General features: G+C 38.3%; 1 protein-coding gene across 1 annotated transcript in view; it reads left to right on the plus strand.

Moving 5' to 3' along the window:
* PLCB1 (phospholipase C beta 1) overlaps window positions 1–13,488 on the plus strand; it is a 679,751-nt gene that overhangs the window by 256,186 nt on the left and 410,077 nt on the right. The gene's annotated exons all lie outside the window — the stretch shown is intronic.

A 13,488-nucleotide genomic window follows, 5' to 3' on the forward strand; every position in this document is an offset into this window, starting at 1 on the left:
AACAACAGCTGGGAGCTTATTAGAAATGCAGAATCTTGGCTCCCACCCAGACCTACTGACTCAGAATATGCATTTTTTAAAACATCCCCAGGCGAATGGTGTAAGTTTGAGAGGCCCTGACCCAGGGCAATTTCATTTGCTAATTATTAACCCATTGAGAAGAGCTGGGAATCATCTATTTTTATCATGGGCTAATGCACATTAGCAACATATTTATTTTGCTCACAGAAGAATATGTGATGCAGTAGGAGTGTGTTGCATAGTGTTTGAATTGCTTACTTTAAATCTTATCCAAATGTGAACAAACGTGCCCCATTGATCCATTGATCCATCCATTCACGAAAGAAAGAGTCCCTGCAAGACATGTGCTGCCTGTGGTGAGCATCTGAGCATCTCTAGTTAAATTTGACCATGTGCTTTGTGAAAAGAAAGGGAAGGAAATAAACAGATTACTGAGTTCAGTCTTGGGGCTGGGATTTAAATAAAAATTAGCATTCGAAATTGTTAAAGCAAGGAGACACCATGAAAGCTACAATTGGAGAATTATGTTGATAGAACAGTTTATTGCATCCTGCTTCTTACCATATGTCTTACTTTGGATTCCCCCAAAATCTGAGCTTAAGACCAGAATTTGGGTACAAGAAGTCTATTTGGCAGTGGTCTCCAGAACCATAGTGAATGGAGTGTGGAGAATGAAACAACAATGAGAAGATCAATAAAGGGGACATTGCTGAGTTTGTCACAGAGGTGGGTAGCTGGGCCTCAGGCCCTCTTGGGGACCATCCGAGAGACTTTCAGGAAGAAGATGCCAGCATGTCTGGGAACTGTCCACCTATGCTTCAAGTGACCACGTAAGTGGTGGATATGATGTGGGACACCAGCAGCGTCTTTTTACACCATAATAGAATCTTTTTATGTAATAGGATACCACCCTGCAGAAAGATAGAAAGGGCTGTTGGGAAGCAAAACTATGAACCAGGGCCACCAAATCTGACCTAGGTGTCCTGTTTAATTGTTTGGCTCAGAATAATTGCTCTGGGCCACAGAGCACAGTGGAGGTTTTGGACTTTGTAATCAGAGAGATTATTTCCTGTCCATATTCTTCTGTACCCTTTTTCACTAACATCTGTATCTTTATTTTACTGAAACTTGCCTTTTCCCTCTTTCATTATACCTTGAGAGAACGCTAAAAATAACCTACAACCTGCTAGTGAATCTCCAGAACACAACTATGATTTGTTTGAAATTCCCTTTGGCTCAAGTGTGTTTAGCTACTTCTAAGTTCAAGGTATTCTGAGTATTTGAATATCTTTAAAACCAAGAGAATGAGACTGTGTGCTGTGACAAAGGAGATTTTCTGTTCCTTTTATGCATTTATTTATGTTTACCTCAAAAAATCATTTAAAACAACTTATATAGGTATACAATATAGTAAGTTCTGAGTGGAGAGAAAATAAGGCCAAGCATTTATTAAAAAAAAAAAAAAAAAAGGTCTTTTAGATGTAAAAGTAAACAGGTTTAGTTACATGTTATCAAGCTGACTTTCCTACATGAAACAAAATTCTAAAGTTTCTACAAAAAATATTTAAGACACAAGGTTGTACTAATTATGGAGGATGCAAAGATATGTTCATTTACCTCAAGCAAATATATCCCTTTGGAAGATGAGATATGTCCCCAAGAACAAGTAAAATAAATTTATAAGGGGGCACATTTTATGTATAGTCGCTTGATTAGGATTGGAATGAGATTCTGTGAATATTTGGGAGAATGTATGGAGAAAGAGCAGAGGACACACAATGCTATAATTTAGGATGATCAGTAAAAACTCTTGTGGAGATGGAAGCATTTGAACCAAGTCTTGAAGAATTAAAGATAGGTTTAGAAGCTTCCCGGAAATTATGCAGATAAAATTAGACATGATTATATTGGGTTTAGGAGCCATATGGAGATAGCCTCATGAAGAAGATAGTAAGTAAGATAAGAGGTGATGCAGTTGGAAAAGACAGGGAGGAACATAAGGGCCAAACATAGAATTTTAGGGGTATAATCCTTGCTGTGTCTACTACAGCAGAAGGTACTATATTTTCTCTATCTGTCTCTGGAATTGATCATGGCGATGGGACTTAGTGGCCCCAGCAGTTCATTTTTTTTTTCAGTTCCATATCAAAATAGTGTTTGGGTTTGTTCATCAATGAATTCACATATTTATTTGTTTTTGGTGAGTACTTTGTACTAGAACTACAACAGTGAACAGGACATGCTATCTCTTGTAGAAGAGCTCACGCTACAGGTACACAAATGGTTATTATTCAATGCAATAAATCTTAATAGTTGTGCCCATGAAATTATATACAGTCTAATCAGATTCTCTAATCGATTTGTTATTTAATTCCTATTTTCAATGGAGTCCCATATACTTTGTAAGAAGACAGAATGTCTGAGTGGAGAATCTTATGAGAGAAAATCTAATTTGTCAAATATTAGAAGCCCATTTTTTATCTGTGAATAATAGTTCTGTCTATTAGGATGTCCTGATGCATACTTAAATGGGTCTACAGACCCATCTTCTGGGAAAACCAGGCTGCTTACAAGCATGAAAAACAAGGTATCACAGATCTGTGACTAGAATGGGGCTGTAACCTACAGTCCTCAAGCTCCAGCTAGATCTCTTCCATGAAGCCTAAAGCCAAAGTTTGTGGGCAATTCCTTGGTGATGGTGCCAGTGGCTTCTGCAGGTCACCTGCAATGTCAAGGTTGGAGGTGGTGAGAGCAGACTTATGAGTCTGTTTGCCTTCACTCTGCTTCATGTACAGCTTTCTTTCCCAATTGCCAGCCCTGACCCACTGTCACTTGGGTCCTACCTGGGGATGCATCAGCACCAATCTTCCATGGACTTCTTGATTAGCTCCCACAGTATAGTGAGACGGAATTGCTGTGACTCCATGTCACTCTGAGGAGCTCTGCTTCCCTGACCAGGTGCCAGCTGAAGTAGCGTGTTTGCTCTGTCCCAGTCACCATGTCACCTCTTAAGCATTAAGTACTCCCTGGTGCAAATCTGTGACTGAATTACCTTCAGAGCATGTGAATCATGGCTTTTCACTCACTTGTCCCAAAAAGCCCTCAGAAATGAACACACAATTATATGTAGTTTCTTTATTTAAACCTGTAGTGAGTAATGAATGGCTGTCTCTTAAGTATCAGTGGAACACTTTCTGAAAGCTTTGTTTGTTGTCTATCATTTTTTCAAAGATGATCTTTGGGTTTTGCAAAAGTATGTTAAATGAAAAAATAAAAATCTTTACATTTTTAGAAAACGGGTAATTCCATTGTCTGTGAATTTCTTATTTGATTACAGTCTAATTTTCATACAATTACTAAATACTCTAGATGCATAGGTTAGCTCAAACACACTGATGACTTTGTTTATCCTGTGACCCAACCATCCTGCAAAGAGCTACATGAAATGATACTCTTTCTCCAATGCCTACACAGAGGGGAGGGGACAGCACTGAGATTCTGAGTCCCAAAAGAAAAACTTAAAAAAAAAAACCCAACCTCAGTCTGTATAAAATATTTCTTGTATGTTTCCATTAGCTCATTAATGTAACTTTCATATGACTATTGCAGATAAGCTCATTAATGTAATTTGCAGTGATTATTGCAGCTAATGATTATGTAAGCATCTCTGATCATGTGGAAAATTAAAAGATGTTAAAGGAAAATATTGACACTGATATTCTAAGTAATGGGTGTTCATAAGATGTCTGTGTTTTGAAAACCTTTTTTGCTTAATCTTTTGAAAATCAAAGGTAACATGGATTTGGTGTATAAAATTAAATGCATGACACATTTTAAACATCAAACAATGCTCAACAGCATTTTATAATACTTTTATGTCGTTCCTGCATCTGTCATGGTGATGAGGGAGCATAATGCAAGTTGAGGGCAAAACACTAGCTAGCATCCACCCCTCACCCCCTCCTTGGGATATTCCTCAGGCACTCCTGGCTGCCCAAGAATAAAAGAAAGAAAAGAAAAATGATAGAGATCAATCACACAAGACTGGAGTCTCCATCAGTTTGCAAATGTCTTAGTAAATGACAAGAAAAAGGCAATCTTATCAGTAGCTTAATCTCTAGAAACCTATAGATTCTGTTTCCTGGAGCCCCTTGTATCACCTTCCCCTCCATAGTGATGTGGGAACAAAGCTAAGCAGGAAATGGCAGATAAAATTAAATTTCCTTATAACCTACAGCCCTTTGACAAATACTTGCGGCAAATACACAGTGTATCATTTCTCCAGGAAAGCCCTACTGTCTTAATGTTAATACCTTACTAGAGGAAAAACATCCTTAGACTGACAAGAACAAGGCCAAAGTTATTTTAGGAGTCCTCTTTAGCATATGAAAGTCCTTCTGGAGGCCTCCCTTTTGCCTTTACCTCCCCCAACTCCATAATATATAACCAGTCATTCTTTGTAACGCCAGCAAGCTCTTTCTGCCCATGGGTCCTATCCCTGTGCTTTAATAAAATCACTTTTTTGAACCAAAGATGTTTTCAGGATTCTTTCTTAGCCATCAGCTCCAAATACCAGCCCCGCCCCCCCCAAACCATGGCTCCAAAACCTCATCAGTCTTTTTATTGAATAAGCTTATATTTTCTGAAATGTGGCATGGGACCATGCTTGGCCTATAAAAAGCATCCAAACTATTAGTGATTATTGGGATAATTTTTTATGGAGGCAGTAGTAGGAAATGGGACCATTTTGGCTAATTATAGTCTATGTGTATCTCAGGTGTTTCTGTATACAATTTACTTACAATAAGTGAAAATTTTAAGGTTACTGTATTAGTTACCTTAGGATTGTGCTAGGTTTATCCTTGTCCTTGATTTCTAGGCCTCAAATATCTATATGAGCAGCAGTTTATATCTGCAATTATTATAAATGAATTGGCATATTAGGAATGAGCCTGTGAACGTTCCATTATTAAATAAGGTCACAGCAGTAATTCTGATTAATGGAGCTGACTCTTGACAGCTCTGAGGACACTTCCAAGACATTTATAAATATATGCTTTCATAACAGAAAATGTCCTTAATTCTATTACCTGTAAAGCATGGATAATAATATCTGCCCTGTGGATTGTAATGAATATGAGGGGAGTTCCTAAATTAGCTCAAGGAGAACAGCCAGGCGGAGCTACTATACAGATGCTGGGTAGTCAGCTAGCCACTTGCTTCTTGAAGCAACCTTCTCCTGCCTATGCTGCTGACAGAGGACACGATTCAAATTTGTAATGTTTAAATGTTCTGTGAATGCTCAGGTTTGTTCAGGATTATTTGAAACCATAAATATTAAATATAAGAGTGACAATCTTCTACAGAATGGCTATGGTAGCATTTTTTAAACCTTGACTTTTTCAGCAAATACAATTTTGAGAGTTTCGTTTCTGCACATTAGATCAATGGATCTAAGTTGCTGAGACAAGAATGTAATGACACAGTGCAAGGCTGTAATTCAGAAATTCCAAGTGTACCTGTAAGGGTAACATAAAGATCTAAACCAGAAAGAAAAATTTACCATCGCCATTCAGAATTTCTTACACTTACTGGCAGTGCATATTTTTACGGTCTGTTTTTGTTTTAAATATCCTAATGCAATAGACTTGTTTGGCAATCTGAAAAAGAAATTTAAAAACTCAGCTATGGACAGATATCATATCCCTGGCAGGAGACAGACTGAGGTAAGAATGGAAGTTAGAGAACTAAGACACAGAACTCAATTTTCCCAGTTAAGCTAGGGTGAGCAATAAAACACCATTGCTACAATGTGGGGGAAAAATGAATCTGACAGCCTTATCATTACTTATGAAACCCTTTGATGTAATGAATTTGCTTACATAGTTTATATGTTATGCAGTTTTATATCTACCCACTTTTCCTTGTATGTATACAATAAATTGCCAATAACGTACAAACTCAGCCTTCTTGCTCTGAAAGTTTCTAGAACTTGTCATTTCAGGAAAACAGAAGCAAAACTAAGGCGTACAAAATGATGGGAGGGTTTTTTGGGGTTATTTTTCATTTTGTCCCCCAAATCAAACCCTTGAGGAGGTTTCCTTGAAACTAACAGAAGTTTAAATTCAGGAAAGATCTACAAGGTCCTCTCCTACCATTGAAGGGGTCACGGACCCATCAAATGCTCTGCAAAGAAAATGTTCCATCATCTAATACACTGGGGGAATCCTGATATACCATATTGCTTTCTTGGAGAGTAACGATTCACATTAGCATGATAAAGGTTTTGATTAGTCCTGTATTAAAGAAACCATTTTATGTTTAACCCAGTGACTCCCAAACTGATTCATCAGAAACCCTTTTTATGCCCTAAAACCTTTGCATACTGATAAATGTTTATTGAATCTAAACTTACATTTGTCCCTGGTACTCAATCTGTGGTCTTGGACTAGCAGCATCAGCATAGCCCAAGGTTTGTTAGAAATGCAGAATCTCGGGCTCAGTCCCAGACCTGCTATATCAGAATCTGCATTTTAACTAGATCCACAGGTGGTTCATAGTCATGTGTAAGTTTGAGAAGCACAGGAATAAGATTCATTCCAATATACCAATTTTACTTCAGTGAGGTTAGGGACCTGCTGAGAAAATATTTTACCCACACAACTTAAATAATATGGGAGTTTCCAAGAAGTTGAGCCCACGTAGAGTCTGCATGTATCTTCTCTCATTTCTGTGATGTTAGGAGGTATCTTCAGAGAACTGAGTGAGCCTTTACAACCTTCTCCATTTGTTCATCAGGTTCTGAGGGATGAACCTCTAGACTGCAGAGACCAGACAAAAGAGCCTACATCCACCTTTGCCGAGGCATAGTGTTAGCTGGTAGAGTTTATAGAATGACATGTATTTAACAGAAATCAGAGCATGACTAACACTTGAAGAAGAAGATTTGCATATGTACAAAAAGGGTAAGGGAGTACAGAATTGGGGCTTGCTGTTGAAAATTGCAACTGATATTACAGCTTCCAAAAATGATTATTGGTTTTTTCTGACAGGTGAAACATTTATCAAAATCAAAATCAAAACACTGCTCATTATGCAAAATGCCTGCAGAACTATCTTTACAAGAAGCAACTAAAACATATAAAGTGACCTAGAAGGGGCAGAAGGGACCTTTCTGAGGTGATGGAAATAGTCTGTATGTTGATAGAGGTTTCGTGATACATGCATTTGTCAGATTCAGTGAATTATTCACATAAGCTCTGTATATTTTACTGTGTATTACTTATACCTCAATGAAAAAGTAAGTCTTATGAAAGTCTTATGAAGTTTGAGTGCACCTGATAGTAGATGCATCAAGATGGGCTGTCAACAATACTTTGGTGAAATCATGCATTTGAAAGTGCCCTTCACATGGTATATGGAGAATATTGGAGGGAATGGCTATGTGTATTGCACAGGCTAGTTCACACTGACCTCATAAACAGGCCAATCAGTGATGCTGGCTCTTCAGAGAAGCCATGCAAAATGGGTTGCAACATGGGCTGTGGGTAAAGACTATCAGGGTTCAAATCTGGCTCTTGTCCCCTTCATTCTAGGGCATGGCTTGAGCTTTCTGTGCCTTAGTTTCCTTATCTGTAAAATGGGAATGATAAAAAATATTTTTGGGAAGATATTTCAAAGACTGAATTATTTAATATTTGTGAAGAACAGAATAGTCATAGCACAGAGTAAATACTATATATGTGTTCACTGGATAAATAAAATGGCTTTAATAAAGAAGGTACAACCACTATTACTATCATCTCAGCCAGTTTAAATTCCTTAAGAGCACTTGTCACTATTTAAAATGGCCCTGTTGTAAATTATATTTTTACATTTTTATTGCCTGTTACCCACCCACCTAGTTCAAGAGCCCTAAGACATAAGGAGCTGATCTGTTTTATTCACAATCTAATTGCCCCATCCAGGCACTGAACAGTGCCTGACACATAATAAATGACCAGTAACATATTGAATGAATAAATAAATGCAAAAAGCTTAAGCAAAATCGTTCTTAAAGAAGTGAATCCTGAGATACCATTTTCTTTTTTTTTTTTTTTAACATTTTTATTTATTTCTAAGAGAGAGAGAGAGAGACAGCATGAGCAGTGGAGGGTCAGAGAGAGAGGGAGACACAGACTCCGAAACAGGCTCCAGGTTCTGAGCTGGCAGTCAGCACAGAGCCCGATGCGGGGCTCGAACCCACGAAACGCGAGATCATGACCTAAGCAAAAGTGGACGCCTAACAGACTAAGCCACCCAGGCGCCCCCTGAGATACCATTTTCTTAAGTACTGAATAAGTTATTGTGCACTATCATGTGCACTTAGTGATAAGTAAACACCTTACAGGGGCTGAGGTGTCTGATTTAATAAGATCAAAGAAGTGTTGCCAGAGTCCAGCTCCAGCCAGTTCTGGGGTCCCTGAAGGATGGATGGTGTCAGTGAGAGACAGTGAGAGAACCCCCAGATTCTTTTTGATCACTAGGCAGGCATCTCTGCCCTGTCAGTTTTGGTGTCTTTATTTATAGGTCAAACAATAACATGGCATCAGAAAATGGAATTTTTACAATGGATAGTTCTCTGTGATAAGATGCTTTGGAAAGTGTACAGAAACAGGTTTTACAGAAGTATTCTTGCAGAATTACCCCAATTATAGTGAGGTTGAGTAAATCTTACAACTAAGAAAATAACAGGGTGTTCTTAGTGAAAAACAGGATATACACATTTGTTTAAGTTAATAACACTAACATTAAGTCGTAGGTTAAGTTGTAGATACTCTTATCCATCCTATCCATCCTCTTCACAGCTGCCAGTGTAAGGGAAGGTGTTTGTGGAATGTAGGCCTTAGGGAAGGGACTGCTATATATCACCAGTTAGCAAAGGTATATGAAGTAACTTATGTTCTGCTCTTATCTACTCCTTACCTCTAAATTAGGCTCTTTGTCTCTGGGCCAGACTTAGTTGTCCAGTTATATTCCTTATGGCACCAGAGAGCCAACCATACCTTTAAAGAGTTTAGCTCATTTCCAATACATAGAATAGCCTTTTCGGGTGCATTTACCTTTGTGTCTAGTTTTTTGTCTATGATTTCTTGAATTGCTAGGGCATGAGAAACACTTTTGGTTAGATGATTTACATGTTGAGCTGTATGAACCTCTTGGACTAACGCAACGGTAGAAACAGAATTGTACACGTAAAGGTCAGTCTTTCATGAGTAAGGGTCATTAGCCTGTTCATAGCTCAAGGCAAAGTATTGAGGAAAACAGGACCTGCGAGAGACACGATGTCTGCTCCCATAATCACAAAAGAAGAAGTTCCCACAATAAGTTCCTTCACAAGGTGCAATCATCATACCAGGGCCAGAGTGAGGGGACAAGTCACTTTCAATACCAATCAACAAGGTGCTTTGGGGGATTGGTGCTCAAGCAGAAACAATTAAGTGGGGGTGGATATCAGTCCTCATCTGATGACAAGAGACCATGCAAACCTGCCTTAACCTCACAAGAAGTTTTTTCAACTAGTGAGTTCAGAATGGCTCCCAATAAAGTGTCTTAAATAATGAGAAAGATCCAGTAACTGGAAAAGCCAAACATGAGCACTGCAAGTAGAGGGAACTGTCAGTGCAAATCCTTGAGAAATGAATGGTAGCATATCTCAGAATCTAAAGAAGAAGCACATATTGATGCTTGGATGAAGATTTTAGTTTGTCTCTAGAGAAATAAAAACTTCTGTTTTTAAGAATACTTAGAAGCTTAGCTAACGTATGTATTATGCCATCTAATTATGCTAGATTTACCTTTATGCCCCCTTAAGATAGTACATGAACTGAGATTAAGCAATTTATATTATGATTGGGAGTAAAGCCAAATTCACAGCAGAAAACATTGACCTTCAAGTTTGGCAAACTCTCTGTTTCCATTAACCCTTGCATCTGGCTTCAAACTCCGTGAGGTAAGGACCTAATTATGCTAATCTGTGTATCTGTTAGAAGTCTCCCAGAATGCTTTGTACTTAAGGAGCATAATTAATATAAAATCAAGTTAAATAATTTGAATTTCTGATTGTAGAACACATGCACAAGAGCTTGAGATCCAGGATTTAAAGAAAGGGTTTTACCAAGATTCTGCCTGCTGGCAAGACAGAGGGATCATCCACACAATCCAGAAGTTGGGCCACTCTGAATATCTTACAGTTTTCCCTTTTTTTTCAATTCTAGTATAGCTAACATACAGTGTTATGTTAGTTTTAGATGTACAATACAGCAATTCAACAATTCTAAACATTACTCAGTGCTCATCATGATAAGTGTGCTCTTTATCCACTTCATCTGCTTCACCCATCCCTTCACCTCCCCTCTGGTAACCATCTGTTTGCTCTCTATAGTTAAGAGTCTGTTTTATTTGTTTGTCTTTTTTTGGGTTTCTTTTCCCTTTGCTTATTTTGTTTCTTAAATTTGATATATGAGTGAAATCATGGTATTTGTCTTCTCTGACTGATTTATCTCTCTTAGCATTATACTCTCTAGCTCCATCATGTTTTTGCAAATGAAAAGATTTTATTCTTTTTTATGGCTGAATAATATTCCAGTGTGTGTGTGTGTGTGTGTGTGTGTGTGTGTGTGTGTGTGAGATACATACAAATATGTTACATACATATATACCATATCTTCTTTATCCATTCATCTATTGGACACTTGGGCTGCTTCCATAGTTTGGCTATTGTAAATAATGCTACAGTAAAATAATTTTCTTATTGACCTTGCTAAGCCTGCCTGCAGTTTATCACCACAAAAAAAATTAAATTAAACTACACTTAAAAATAAACAAAAAATGGGATGCCTGGGTGGCTCAGTTGGTTGCGTGCCTGACTCTTGATTTCTGCTCAGGTCATGATCCCCGGGACTTGGGATTGCGCCCTACATCAGGGTCTGTGCTGAACATGGAGCATGCTTGAGAGTCTTTCTCTCTCTCCCTCTGCCCCTCTCCCCAGCTCACATATGCTCTCTCTCTCTCTCTAAAAAATAAAAGAAAAAAATAAACAAAAAACATTGAAATGTAGTGACAAACAGTGGGTTTGTCTGGAGTATTATGAGTTATAAGATAGGCTGCCTGGGGCAAGAGTCTGTAACGCTGCAAAACGCGTTGTGTTGAGGATTCATGTTTGAGTCATAGGACAGAAATTCAAATGTTTATTTCTCACATAACACACATTTGCACTTGAAAGACAACAGTGTTTTGTTCAATAACACATTAAGTATTTATTATTTTGTTAGGACTAATCTGCTTCCTCTGATTCCCACCATGCGGCACTGTTTTAGTATGGAGAGCTCATTGTAGCATTCACGAACTTTTCAGTGGAAAAATATTTGACACAAGACTAAATGAGTGTCTTTTTCTTTGAACTATCTCCAATGACCTGTGCTTCTGAATTTTTTCTAACATAAGGATACATAAGGCCTCTGGGCTGTCTTTTGCTTTCTCCCACATCATTTCCAGGGCCAGAGTTGAGCAAAGATGGTCTAGCATTCCCCAGAAATGTTCCACCTCAGCATTGACATGTGCTCAGAGAGACGGAATCAAGTCATCTAGGACAGTGCTTCTCAAAGTACAATGTGTATCCAGATTCCCTGGGGAAGCTTTTAAAAGGCTGGTTCTGATTCAGCAGGTCTGGGCAGGGATTCAGATTCTGTATCTCTAACAAGGTCCCAGGTGATAATGGATCTAGCAGAGATCTAGAGGAAAATACATTTGTCATTCTTCTGTATACATTTCCTTTTTTTTCCTTTTTAAGGAATCTTATTCTCATCCTTAAAACATAATTGCATACCCTTTGCCTCTGAAGTAGATAAATATAAACCCCCCAAGCAACGAGTGTAGAACAAACTGATAGTACCCACCATCAGCAGCAACGTGCACTATAGTTGAGGCGTTAATTTCTGGATTTGCCCTTGCAGGGAGCTGGCATGTTATGCCTACAATGCATTTTAGGCAAAAAAAAAGTTTTTGAAAATTTTTTCATGAGAGAACACTTCTGTGCTGTTTTAAAAACTTCCTTCCCATGCTTCTGATATCTTCCAGCAGGGCGGTGGGGAAACCTGCTTAAGCTCATCCCTCTTTCACTTTGAGCTTTATGGTGACACTTTTCTGGCATCATCCTCAGCAGCTCCCACTTTTATGTGGAGTTGAAAGGACCCTGGGAAGCACTGCTTCATTTCTGTCTGGAAAAGCAGGGACTACTGACAGTGTCATTCCTTTCCCTGAAAGATGGAAAGATGATTGGCGAAAAATGAAACATAGCTCTGTGATCATTCTTCACCGGGGGCCAAGTCCATGAGCAATGTGGTACTTGAACTTTCATAGTTTCTGGACAAGGTCTAAAACAAATCATAATCCTAAGGAAAGAAAAGTTCTATTTCTTTCCAGTGGTTTTTGAGAAAATAGGAAACTCATTATAATGAGTTTGATTTTCACTTCATGGAACACCAAACAAGCTAACTAGTTCTGTTTGTTTGCATACACATGTGCATACACATAACACACACAAATTTGAAGCTCAAAATAGAAACTTGATGAGCAAAATGGAATTTAAATTTAAGCCCTTCTTTCACAGTCTAAGCTCTAGACCTTCAAAACTATAGACTGAGATGTTCAGAACACAGAAGGTAAAAATGAAGTGGATGAGAGTGAGAAAATACCAAAAGAAGAAGATTTTTACAACAGGATGATTTTATGATAATGAAGAGTGGAGATCTGGACAACCCTGATTTGTAGCTTTGACTCATGGAAGATGAAGGTCCAGTTTGTTCTTCTATCCAGAAAGTCGAAAAGGAAACCCCACTTCTGAGGATTGGAAGATTGAAACTTCAATTTTGATTCTCCAGTGACAATTGGTCTTAGCTGTGTTGGAAAATACAAGGGTCAGATGGAGCTTAAATGGGCATGAAGATGCACATGGTAGGTCTGTTGAGGGAGATAGGTAAAGAGACTGCCTTGAATTAAACTGAGAAAGGAGGATAAAACCACGGAAGCAACCAGATGATTCAGGAATATCCTCAGCTACAGCTTCCATGGCTTGAGTCTCGAAAATTAAATCTGAGGTCAATGGTAAGGGTCTTTAATGGCAATATTTAGAGAAAAGAAAAGAATATCACACTAGAAAAAAATGTGTAGTGTCAGTAGAATGAGCAGGATTATTCACTCCTGGTTTGTATTCTCCATCCCCCAAAACCACCATTCAACTGCAAAGCCATACCAAGCTTCATGAAGAAGGAAATGTGACAAGTTAAATTTAAAAAAGCACCTCAGTGTTTAAGATACATTCAGAAATCTCAGGGACACAGGTGACTGTGGGCACAGGAAGACCAAACCGTCTTTGAGAAATGATGGAGAACAAAAGTGTCTGAAGTTAGGAGCTTTTGTGATTTCCAT

The sequence above is a fragment of the Hyaena hyaena genome, unplaced genomic scaffold (assembly GCF_003009895.1).
Source record: "Hyaena hyaena isolate Hyena2069 unplaced genomic scaffold, ASM300989v1 scaffold_16, whole genome shotgun sequence".
NCBI lineage: Eukaryota > Metazoa > Chordata > Mammalia > Carnivora > Hyaenidae > Hyaena > Hyaena hyaena.